General features: G+C 33.4%; 1 pseudogene; it reads left to right on the forward strand.

Annotated features, from left to right (window-relative positions):
- The first annotated feature begins 408 nt into the window (after positions 1-408).
- On the forward strand, positions 409-5,090 carry LOC123664403 (annotated as a pseudogene).
- Positions 5,091-12,841: the final 7,751 nt, after the last annotated feature.

The following is a 12,841-nucleotide window of genomic DNA, read 5'->3' on the forward strand; positions in this document are numbered from 1 at the left end:
TGTCTGAGTTTGTTCACAGACTGTCGGGAATGTTAGGTTACTTTCTCTAACTTATTAAGTGCTGGGCAGCTTCGTCGCAAGCGCCATCGTCGTCTGCTGACTGGGTAACTATGCTGTAATTATTATTACTTTACGAACTGACCGGGTGAATTTCGTACCACCATATTTATTTATTTATTGTAATTCAAAAATACATCGACTATTTTTTTATTTTCTTCTGTACTGTTCTGGTCCTGAAAATAACGAATACAAAATCTTTCCATTTGGAGCTTTCATTCAGAGTTTATGCGTGTACAGTTTTGGAGACAGTACTGTTGGTACTTGTTTTGGAGATTCATTTTAATTATAAAGATAAAAGATTTTATTATAATAGACCCCTAACTGAATAGTTGACGGTTGGCAATACAAATGGTACCAATACCATTTCAGACTCAGCTTATAATAAGCCGAGCCCAAGCACGGCTTTTACAGCACCACACTGTCTCTGGAAGCCTGTTAAGGTACTTAACCTACCCTAATTCTGCCGTCCACTGACGTTTACTGCACATTCACTGGCCTTTCCTCGTACACATAAAAATTAGAGAGTTCACATCTGTTTTCTATGAAATTCCAATTTTTCCTGTTCCTATTATTAAGTTTAAATTTTATGTAAACTTCGTAACTTGTTGTTACGTCTGATTTTCGGTAGTCTTAACGAACGCCTACTACTTTTGACTTCTTTTTGTATCGTTTTCTTATTAAAATACAAACTAAGAATTTTAAGCTAGATTTTAAACGTATTTAATAATCTTTTTTTACATTTAGAAAATGAGAGAGATTAGAAATGAGACTATCCGCGAGAGAACGAAAGTAACCATCATAGCCCACAGAATTAGCAACTTGAAGTGGCGGCAGTGGGCTGGTCATCCGTGTCGTAGGACCGATGGCCGTTGGAGCAGATGGGTCCTGGAGTGGAGACCGCGTCTTGGCAAACGTAGTGTGGGACGTCCTCCGGCCCATTGGACCGACGATCTACGTGAGATTGCCGGTGTAGGCTGGATGAGGAATGCGGAAAACCGGGATGTCTGGCGCGAACCTGGGGAGGCCTATGTTCAGCAGTGGACTGCAATAGGCTGAACTGACTGACTGACTGACTGACGGACTGACATCCAGACGGTAGGGAATTTCATACACTGTCATATTTCTTGTTTTCCTGACTGCGAGCTTGCACATATACCTGCTTTGCTTTTTTGGTAACATGCTATTGAAATCTGTATTTTATTATGCAATGTATACTATTTCATATCAATATACACCTAGTGTTGTTAGCTATACCCGCTACTTTGTTTAGTATTGTAATTACTTTCTTTCAAAAGATAAATCAAGTTAACCAGCTTAAAATGATCTGTGCTGTCAGATTTCTTTAAATTTCAAGCTTCAAGTTATTTGGAAAGTAACAGGTCTGTATTTTTTGGATTGTCAGTCACATTGGAATATTTATGGAATAATCATTAGACACCTATACCTGCAATTAGTTTTATTATAATACTAGCTGTGCCCGTGATTTCGTTCGCGTGGAAGATTCTAGCTAGATACTCATTATTTTTTTAATGGCGTGATCCTGATCCCGTGGAAATTATGGGATAAAAAGTATATGTTGCCATGTGACTCCATCTATCTTACTTTAGGCGTTCCAGAGACAGGCAGTCAAAATTTTAAAATTCTTTGTTTGTGTTTAATTACTGTTTAAATAATTACATGCACTTGAAAACTACAAATATCTAATAAAGATTTCTAATAGAGTAAAGTTAATAGGATATACCTATAGCTTGAATATTTATAAAAGACTCGCCCTTACTGACTGAAAGAGACTACTAGTACGGAAGTAAGTGACGCAGTATACAATTGTAAATGGTACCACTTAAATCCTAAGTCGAGAAAATATTTAAGGATCATACAATAAAGGTAAATATTTAATTAAAATATACTAATATGAAAATATGTATAAACGGAATAGATCGAAATCAATATTTAACAGTTTGTAAGACTTGTAATCAATTTCAATGTACCTACTCTACATTAAACATTTCAGAGCCCAGAAACCCTGCAAGCTAGTCACCTGCGGGTTCTCTGACGTCAATCCCAAGTCTTTTATGAGTGTGCGTATTGTCAAGCTAATTTTAGAGTTTCCGAACCGTTCAGAAATCTCTTGTATAATAGTATAAAAATATTTTTATAACTAACACGTTTTTAATTTAGAAGTTCGAATGACGTAGTTTGAAATAAATTATTGTTGCTAAAAACGCGTAAATTCATTTTGTAAGATTTTTTTTTTTATTAATTCTTTTTATTTAGACTCCATTGGCCATTAAAGAAAAATTGCCAACAAATTAAATAAAATAAAAAGTTTGAACAAAATAAGGTAAAATATCTTTCTTTTCTCATTTTGAACCATACAGTCATTTGCATGAGAAATAACAACACTATATGACAGATTTAGTTACAGTCCAGTATGTAGGTGGCACACCTGGTCTGTGATTTTTGTGAATCGTGCAACCAACGCGTGAAAAAATTTTAAAAGGAGAATTAAGAGAAAAAAATAAAAATAAAACGATGATAAAAGAAATTCGTAGTCAAACCATATCGTTTTGTGTGATGTATTGTTTAAGTCTCCGTTTGAAAACAATGATCGAGTCTGCGACCTTTACATGATCTGGCAAGTTGTTGAATAGCTGTGCTCCTTCAAATGTTATTGCTCTTTTTCCATAATTAGTTCTAGTTTTAGGTGTGACTAACTTATTGTGTTGTCTGAGTGAGTATCTTAGCATTTCGTTGTGTCTGATAATTTTCATTTGAGTGTAAGTTTTTTTAGTAAGGATTTTATAAATAAAGACAACAGTATTGAAATGATATAATTGGTAGATATTCATTATGTTTGTTTCCTTATAGATTATATCAGTGCTTGTCATGAAATCGTAGTTGAAGAGAACCTTTACGATTTTATTCTGAAGTATTTGCAATTCTTTAAGTCTAGTTTTGAGTGCACATCCCCATAATTCAATCAGGTAGGAGAGATGTGATTTTACGTACAAATTGTAGATCATAAGACGAATTTCCCGTGGTAAGCATCCTATACTATGTCTTATTGCTCCCAAAAAAGATGAGATCTTTGTATATTTTTGTATAATTTATTTGTATCTGATCCTTCTCCAACATGAGGAAAGAGGCCTATGCCCAGTAGTGGGATATTACAGGCTAAAGCGTGTCTGTATTTCCCATTTAAGTTTTTGTCGATTCTAAGACCGAGGTGCGTTTCTGAGTTTTTTTTTTCGTTCAAACGTTGACTGTCTATTTTTAGTTTATTGAAGGTTGGTTTAATTTTATTTTTAGCTTTAAATATGCAATAGCAGGTTTTAGATACATTTGTGGTGAGTAAATTAGATTGAAACCAATTAACAGCAGATTGAGATCTTCCTGGGCTAGTTTAATGATGTCATGAATACAGCTACCATGGTAAAATAAACACGTATCGTCCGCATGTAAAGTAAGTTGACCGTTAAGTTTTATATGAGATATGCTATTTATGTATATCAAGAAAAGTAACGGCTCAAGAATCGACCCCTGAGGAAAGCAAAGACAAAGCAAGAGATTATTATGCGGTTACTCTTTTACTCACCAATTTTATTTTGTTGCAGTAAGATTTGAGCATATCCAGAGCCGAACCAATAATACCAATATTTTCAATTTTTTTAATAAGTTACTCATGATTGACAGTATCGAAGGCTTTCTAAAGATCTGTAAATATGCCCAGAACGACCTTTCCTTGATCTGTACTCGTTTTAATATTAGTAATAAAATCGACTGTAGCAGCTAATGTACTGAAACCTGTCCTAAAACCATATTGCTGCTCAGTTAGAAAATGTATAAAAGTTAAATATGGTCTAAACTAGAGTAAATAATTCGTTCCAAAACTTTTAAAAATAAAAATTCCGGCATTTATGCCTAAAAATGTCAATTAACATTGGTTTTTAGATAGGATTGATTAAGTACCTACTAATAATATAGCGCGTGGAACAAATTTTTCTCAGTAATTTAGAAAGTTCATCGAATAAATCAGGTTTTTACATCATCATTCATCATCATCATCATCATTTCAGCCTATTGCAGTCCACTGCTGGACATAAGCCTCCACAAGTTCGCGCCAAAAATGCGTGAACTCATGTGTGTTGCCCATAGTCACCACGCTGGGCAGGCGGGTTTTACATATTTTCTTTATTTAAAATGAACTAGATATGATCATAGAGTTAAGAAAATAGTGACTCATCGCTGTCATTAAGCATCGTCACGCCCTTTGACCAATTAAATCGTAGTAAATTAGAACGTCGAGTTCGAATTGACTAGTTGAAGTAAGCTCTTCAGACAGACGTCACTATTTTCTTTACGCAAAGAAGACTAATTACAGGTATATATCGAATAATTGAGTTTTTTTTCTATAACAAATTTTCAAATTTCAAATTTTTTTTTTTAAATATTTTTCTAAAATTTTACATACAAAATTTAATTACAAACGTTGAGCTCAACATTGAGACTTATTTATTTACGTATTCCTTTATTGTACACCAGACTCAGAGTAATTTAATACAGAATTGTGAAGTAAAAAAATAATGCACAGGGACTGATGACACTTAACTTTCCTTGTAAACTGTTCTAATTTGGAATTAATGCTTTATATTTTTTTACCAACTTCAAAAAAGAAGGAGGTTTCTCAATTCGACCATATATATGTTTTTTTATGTATGTTCGCGGATAACTTCGTCGTTTATGAACGGATTTTGATAATTCTTTTTTTTTGGATAGGAGATATCTCAAGGGCGGTACCATGATAAGGAAACCAGGATCTGATGATGGCATCCCAGAGAAATTGAAGGGAACCTTCGAAAATCGTAATGACGGCTAGTGCGTTTGTTAAATTTTTTCGTCTACTTACGATGTATTACTTGTGGATGTAATTGAATTCGGTTTTTTCGTTTGCTATCAAACACAATTATCAGATTTTAAGCAGCTTCTGATCGTATTTCGTTTTTTTGAAGACCGCTTATAAATTAAACTAAAAATAAGAAGTATTGATGTAAAATGAGATTAAGAAAATTACATATTTTCATTTTAATTTAGGTATAGACAATATAACAGAAAATGAATGAATTAATCCTTATTACAATGAATTTTTTTTAAATATTATTTCAAGTACATACCATACAGTGTGTATTTGTTTAAAAGTAATTGACATAGAAATAGAGAGACACAAGTACAAAAATAAATAAGGATTTGAAGATAATTACGAATTAAACTAAACATTCGAAAAGTTTATTATTATAAAATGAATTATATAAATACAGATACGATATAAATAACCTAATCAAAAAATTACGTGTTTGTAAAATTAGTATTTTAACTAAAACATACATCGTGACTTTTTTATTTGTTATGTAATGATAATTAGGTACACAGTACATACTACGAGTAGGTACAACAGGTATAAAAAGGGTAATAGTGCGAAACTTAATACTAATAGGTAGTTTATCTAGGTACACGTATTCATTCTATATTAGACAAATCCAGGTTTCATTTGTCTATAACTCTACACTTTTAATTCGTAATTACAATTTAATTAAAGATGTCGTAATTATGTTGTAACATACTTAAAACAATGTGATGTCATAATATCAACCAATCCTAACAAAATTTACCAAGAATTCGGAAAAAACTAAATGCGAAAAACGCTCACCATAAAAAACGGAACCGAAAGATAAATGTACTGTACGATCTGTTGGTAGTTTTTAATCTGAGCTTTTAAAAGTACGTGGATTACAATGTCTCTTAGTGCGGGCGTCCTGTATCGTTCACGGGTATAAATCAGTTTGCGGCCATCTTTTTTCGGTTGTTCGGAAAGACACGGAACAGATGTAATGAGAAATGGCATATTGTTGACTTAATGTAATATTGAAATTAATAATTTATTAATTTATTTTTTGTGTAGTAATAAATCAAACAAGAAAGTTCTACTATTACGTACGTAAAATAAGCAAAGTAAAAGTTAATTGATCTAAAAGACTATAAATACTTGTAGATATCTAAGAATATTTAAGAACGTATTTATTAAATTAATTAAAAAAAATTAATTGTTGCTTTAGCGGATAATATAAAATAATTGTGTTTGCTCGCAAACGAAAAAAAAACCAACTTCAATTACATTGACAAGTAATACAACGTAGATCGACGAAAAAATAGTCAAGCAACTACGCGTTATCAAAGATTACTCAAAAAGTGGTTATCAGATCTCGATAAAATTTATATGTGACCACATGATAAACATCAGCTTTCGATTAAATTAAAAATTATCAAAATCGGTACACCCAGTAAAAAGTTATTACGGATTTTCGAGAGTTTCCCTCGATTTCTCTGGGATCTCATCATCAGATCCTGGTTTCCTTATCACGGTACCAAACTAAGGATATCCCCTTTCTAACAAAAAAAGAATTATCAAAATCGGTACATCCAGTAGAAAGTTACGCGGTATAATACAACGTAGGTCGACGAAAAAAGCGTCAAGTAAAAATGCATTATTAGATATAACTCGAAAAGTAGTTGTTAGATCTCAAATAAATTTAAATGGGACCAATTGGCACACACCACCTTTCGATTAAAAGAAAATTTGTCGAAATCGGTCCACCCGGTCAAAAGTTCTGATGTAACATACATAAAAAAAAAAAAAAAAAAAAATACAGTCGAATTGAGAACCTCCTCCTTTTTTGGAAGTCGGTTAAAAAAAAACTCGGTGGAAATTCAAAATGGTCTATGCCTAATACGATTAAAAATATAGCCTTCCAACAGATACTGTAAGTCTTAATGGAACATCATTAGCACTTTTTGATATATATGGGTCGATATTGACACTAGTATTAGTGATAAAATTCATAAGTGCCTTAGGTGGTATATAAATATATATACCTTTACAATGATAAAAGAAAAAATAAGTAATTTATTTACTGTATATAAATAATAATGTACTATAACGTAAATTGTAGTAAGTATGTCTACATTTTGAATATACGAAAATTATCGAAATTATATGAGTAAATATACCTATTTAATGCAACAAACGCTAAAGTCACTTCCAATAAATATTAATCAAAGGTACACTGTAACTTTTTCTTTTCTATGCAACAAGTTGCGTTATGCTTGATGCATGGAGCCGTAGACACTTTAATCATCCGTCATGTGAAAAAGGTTTTATACGTGTATAACTACAATCTATAAAATTTTTACCTAGATATGTCTGTTTTTAATAATATGTTATTCTAAATTATTTTACAAACAATTACCGGTTTTAATCGTAATGTAGCTTTAAAATATAATAAATTACATTTAAAGCGACGCTATATAATAAATAATTCATTATGTAGCTTCGAAATTTGTGTATTAAATACTCAAATATTTTTATATTTATTTTAATTTTTTTCAATAAAAAGCTTTTCAAATAATAAAAAAAATTAAACTGTTTTTAAAAAGTTTGAGGCTGTCATTAGCAAATAATAATAAAACTAGACGCGATCTAAACCTCAATCTCTTGAGTATAGGCAGGCGTAATTAAAAAAAGAAAAGGCACATGAACGGATATTTTTTATCTGTGCAGCGTCCCGTCGCTGCAATAATAAGTCTCGAGTTGAAGCAACAAGTGGGGCAGGGGTGTGAGGGATGTTCAACTGCGCACAACAAGTTACCGGGAATTATTACCTTACATCTTTTGTGTATTTTCATTTTGACTTAGGATATTTACTGGGAAATATAGTTGATTGTATAGATATGAAAAAGTATATGTCACCCGTCTAAAGTTATATGGTAAATGTAATGACAATTATCACTTTATAGGAAACAATAAAAAAAACCACATCTTATTTATTAATAAATAAATAATTAATTATATTTACTGTATAGTAATAATGAGAAATAAGAAAGAAGACTTTTGTGTCAGTCCTTTAAATATGAATACCTAGCTAAAAGAAAATAGACGCCAATAGTTAAAATACTAATTTAAAGAGACAAGTAATTATTAGGTGAATATCAATCATTTTAATATATTAGTGGTTGTTAGAAAGGTGTGATTTAACGATTTTTTCTCAGAAAGAATCGTATTTCAATAAAAATATTGTTATTTATATAAAATTTGAAAATGTTTCTATCAAATACTTCACAGTAAACTTGTTATATTATCTTGTAGGCTATGAAAGATATCTCTTTTCAGTTGAGTTATCGTATTAGTCACAACAACTGGCTGTTGTGATAATATATATGGATTCTATTACCATGCATGACAAATATTTGTACAGAACTACAGACTGTGCAGATATTGTCTTAGTGTAAGAATTTATATTTGAATCATAAATTAATCCTGACGCAAGGTTTATTCGTTTACTTGTTTACTTAAAACTGAGAACAAAATTTTCTTGATGATCTTTGTTTTTAATTCATCCCCTTGATGGCCCTTGGATGTAATTCGTTTTAGTTTTAAATAATAAGCACCACATAATTATTTTTCAAATGCTGCATATCATTATGTTTAATACAATAGGTTATTGCGTTGTGTTACATTGATTTACTACTTATTTTACCTTGAATATATTGCACAAGTTACAATACCAACGACTCGACACCTATTAACTTTGAGTTTTAAGATCGAGTTCGAGAAAAATATTCAATTCATCAGTTCTTTAGTACCGAATATATGTATAAAATATATTGACACTTGTAATATTGTTACATAAGTATTTTCACTCAAATCATAAAACAATTCCTTGTATCCTTGTTAAAAGATTTCATTATTAATATTTTAACATTAGTGTAGCTAGGTAGGTGACCGAGCTTAGCTCGGTATTTTTAGTAAATCGTGTTTTTTGGAAATCATATTAAAATACGAATTACATATTTATAAAATATGAATAGTATTTTTTTACCGACAATAACAAAACATATAAAAAATAAAAAAATAATTAAAAAATAATAATGATAAAATATGAATAATATTTTTCGAGTTTACCGACATAATAATAAAATATAAGAACTGGCTATTTAAATAAAAAATAACGAGTGCAGTTAGAAAAAAAAACAAAAAATAATTATCGATCTGGAAATTTAAGGATTTTAACCGTGGTCTTTTCGGTCGATCGCAACCGGCCGATTTTCCACCTAAGCTGCTATTACAACTTAATTGACAAGTGCGAAATTTACCTTCGTATTCTAACAATATTGTAGCCATTTTTTCACTGTTTAAAAACTGGGATAAAACGATATTTTCTAAAAATGAATCCTAGCTTGATTTATTTACCTCTTCCGAAATCTCCTGCATAGTAAATTTCATGAAAATCGTTGGAGCTGTTTATACAAGAATTGCTCGTTTAGTAGTATTAGATTATCGTTATTTAGTAAGTTTAATTATAAAACCTTGTTTGATAAACATATACATTTTCCCTATACTACATAACATTGGTGAAATCATCTGTGCTCCTTTGGCACTATTGAAAGCCATCAATATCATCATATAAATCTAAAGAAGAAAAAGTAAACAGACTGTCAGATTTAACAAAAAAAAAAAAAAAACAACAAGTGTGCTTCAGACCACACGACTGAAGTAAAACTTTCTATCTTCTCTAACTGATACCTATCTCCCTCTCAACTTCCGTTCGCTTCACCCTTCCTTTTCGTTACGCTCTCGTCACGCATTCACCAGCTTACTCCCCAAATCAAGCGTTCGTAAAGAAGTACTTGACCGATTAAATCCTTCTGTTAGCACATTTCGCACCTTTAATAAAACAAAGATGTAACTCAAAATTTGTGGATTTGGAGATTTTACAAGAAAACCCGTCTTCGTCGCGTAAAGAATAGGTAGACTTCGACTCCGGCGTTTTAACTATAAGATACAGAGAGATACGCGACTGTTGCTCTCTTTTCTATGAACTGGAACTGACAAGTCAGTTCTTATAAAGTGGCGTGATTCAGAGATGCACCGGCAGTGAACGGAGATTAAAGTGCTGCCGTTTTGAGTAACATCAAATAATTCGATATTAGATTAAAAGGGATTTAAAATAAAAAGATGATTTTTGTTATACTTCATTCTCTCAGAAAACGCATTTGATAATGATGTGTAACATTTGGATTTACTTCGGTTTTGTTTTAAAAATTGACAAATTTTACAAAGTTAACGCCTAACACTTCAGTTTTATATTGAAATATAAGCCTTAGTTGTTGGAGTAATTGGTTAAGTATCACTTTATTGTAATAAATAAGGCTATTTATAAAAGTCACTTTTGTTTACTTCTTTTTATTATTTAGAATGACGAAAGATAAGTAAAAACTTTCAACATTAATTCCCTTTTCGTGTAAAAGTTAAGAATAACTTGTAACTGTTGTGCTTATTTGTATAGGTTTTGAAAACGGAGTCGTCTTAGAGCTCACAATTTTTGTTAAGTTTCAGCGTATCGAGCGTAAAAGTTATAAGATAAACATAATAGTGTATCATTCATTACAACCTATACAGTCCACTGCTGGACATAGGCCTCCATAAGCTTTCGCCAAAAATAGCGTGAACTTATGTGTTTTGCCCATAGTCACCACGCTGGGCAGGCGGGTTGGTGACCGCAGGGATGGCTTTGTCACTCCGAAGACGCTGCTGCCCGTCTTCGGCCTGTGTATTTCAAAGCCAGCAGTTGGATGGTTATCCCGCCACCGGTCGGCTTTTTAAGTAATATAATAATAGTGTAATAAGTTATAATTTTTTTTCATCTGATTACTGTAATTAATGTGAAAGTTTATGAGGATGACGTATGGATGGATGATTGTTACTCTTTTATGGCAAAACGACTGAATAGATCATTGTCATTCAACAATGCTGCTATTTTGACGTTAAATAATTATGATTATTATTCATCCTTAAAATATACTACAGTGTTATGAATTATTGTTATTTTAGACTAAAGAAGTTATGCAGGTTGAAGAGGAAAATCAACAAAATACATATATCTCCAGAGGCCAAAAATGTAACTGCAGAGCAAACTGCAATATTTTACTGTCACTTATGAGTTGACGAGAAAAATGACACCTAAATAATACTAGCCATTTACAGTCCTCTAGTTCGTCTTCAAGATCATCTTAATCTAGTTCCGATTCATCTAGCTCATCATCGTCAAGCTCTTCTAGCTCATCTTCATCCAGTTTTTCAAGCTCCAATAGTTCAATGCCTACCCAAAACCCTGCCCCACAAAACTTTACAACGGATTGTGAAGAAAAGACGTCTTACACCAATTCACCACAAAATACTGAGCAAAATATGAGCAAATTCAGCTGAGAGAGCGACGAAATTACAATAGTGTGGCCATTTACAATATTTCTCCAGTACAATACACAGATCTAAGTGACGTCGACCTGAGTGACGACGATGCACTGTAGATTTTAATACGTTGTTTAATAAGCCTGTCAACAGAAGAAATTTTATGTTTGAAAATCAAAGTTCTTCTGACTCTGACTGCAATAATAAACCAAATATTTGTCAGTCAGTTCAGCCTATTGCAATGCACTGCTGGACATAGGCCTCCCCAAGTTCGCGCTAGACATCCCGGTTTTCCGCAATCCTCATCCAGCTTACACCGGCAATCTTAGGTAGATCGTCGGTCCAACGGGCCAGAGGACGTCACACACTGTGTTTGCCAAGACGCGATCTCTTCTCCAGGACGCGTCTGCTCCAACAGCCACCGGTCCTGCGCCACAGATGACCAGCCCACTGCCACTTCAACTTGCTAATTCTGTGGGCTACATCGGTTACTTTCGTTCTCTCGCGGTAGTCTCGTTTCTAATCCTATCTTTGAGGGAAACCCCAAGCATGGCCAGTTCCATTGCACGTTGAGGGACTTTATGTTTGTGGACCAGTCCCTTCGTCAGTGTCCATGTCTCGGCTCGGTAATGTTAACACAGGCAGGACGTATTGCTCGAAGATTTTTGTCTTCAAGCATTGCGGAATCTTCGAAGTGAAGACTCGACGAAGCCTGCCAAATGCCGCCCAGCCCCACCGAATTCTCCTATCGGCCTCCTTCTCAAAGTTGTTGCGGCCTAGTTGGATAGTATGGCCTAAGTAAATATAATCCTGAACAACTTAGAGAAGGGTACCATCGACCGATACCTGTCTCGGTATGACTTGGTTGTTAGACATAACTTTCGTTTTGTCCAAGTTCATACAGAGAACGACACGTCGGGAGGACTCGTTTAGACCGGCTAGCATTTGGCCTAACTCATCTAACGTGTCCGCAAAGATGACGATATCGTCGGCGAAATGAAGGTGAGATGTATTCACCGTTGACATTGATGCCTTGTTCAAGGTCTTAAAGATATCCTCCAGCGCAGTGGTAAACAGTTTCGGTGATATTACATCTTGCTGTCTTACCCCACGCCGCAGAGAAATAGGTCTTGTTCTCTGGTCCTGGACATGAACGGTCATCGTCGTTGCGTCGTACATACATCTCAGTACCAGGATATATCGCCAGTCGATATGACATCTCTGCAGAAAGTCCAGGACAGCCCAGGTCTCGACACAGTTGAAGGCTTTCTCGCAGTTCACAAATTCCATACACAGCGGCTGATTATATGTCTCTGTCTTTTGAATAATCTGTCGAACAGTATGGATGTGGTCTACGGTGTTGTAGTCATTTCGAAACCCAACCTGCTCTAGTGGCTGGAATTCGTCGAGTCTTATGGCGAGACGATTCAAATGTGCAGAAAATATTGATTGCGACGGTATTTAACTTAGGGTTTCACCAAC

This window comes from Melitaea cinxia, chromosome 22 (genome assembly GCF_905220565.1).
Source record: "Melitaea cinxia chromosome 22, ilMelCinx1.1, whole genome shotgun sequence".
Lineage (NCBI taxonomy): Eukaryota > Metazoa > Arthropoda > Insecta > Lepidoptera > Nymphalidae > Melitaea > Melitaea cinxia.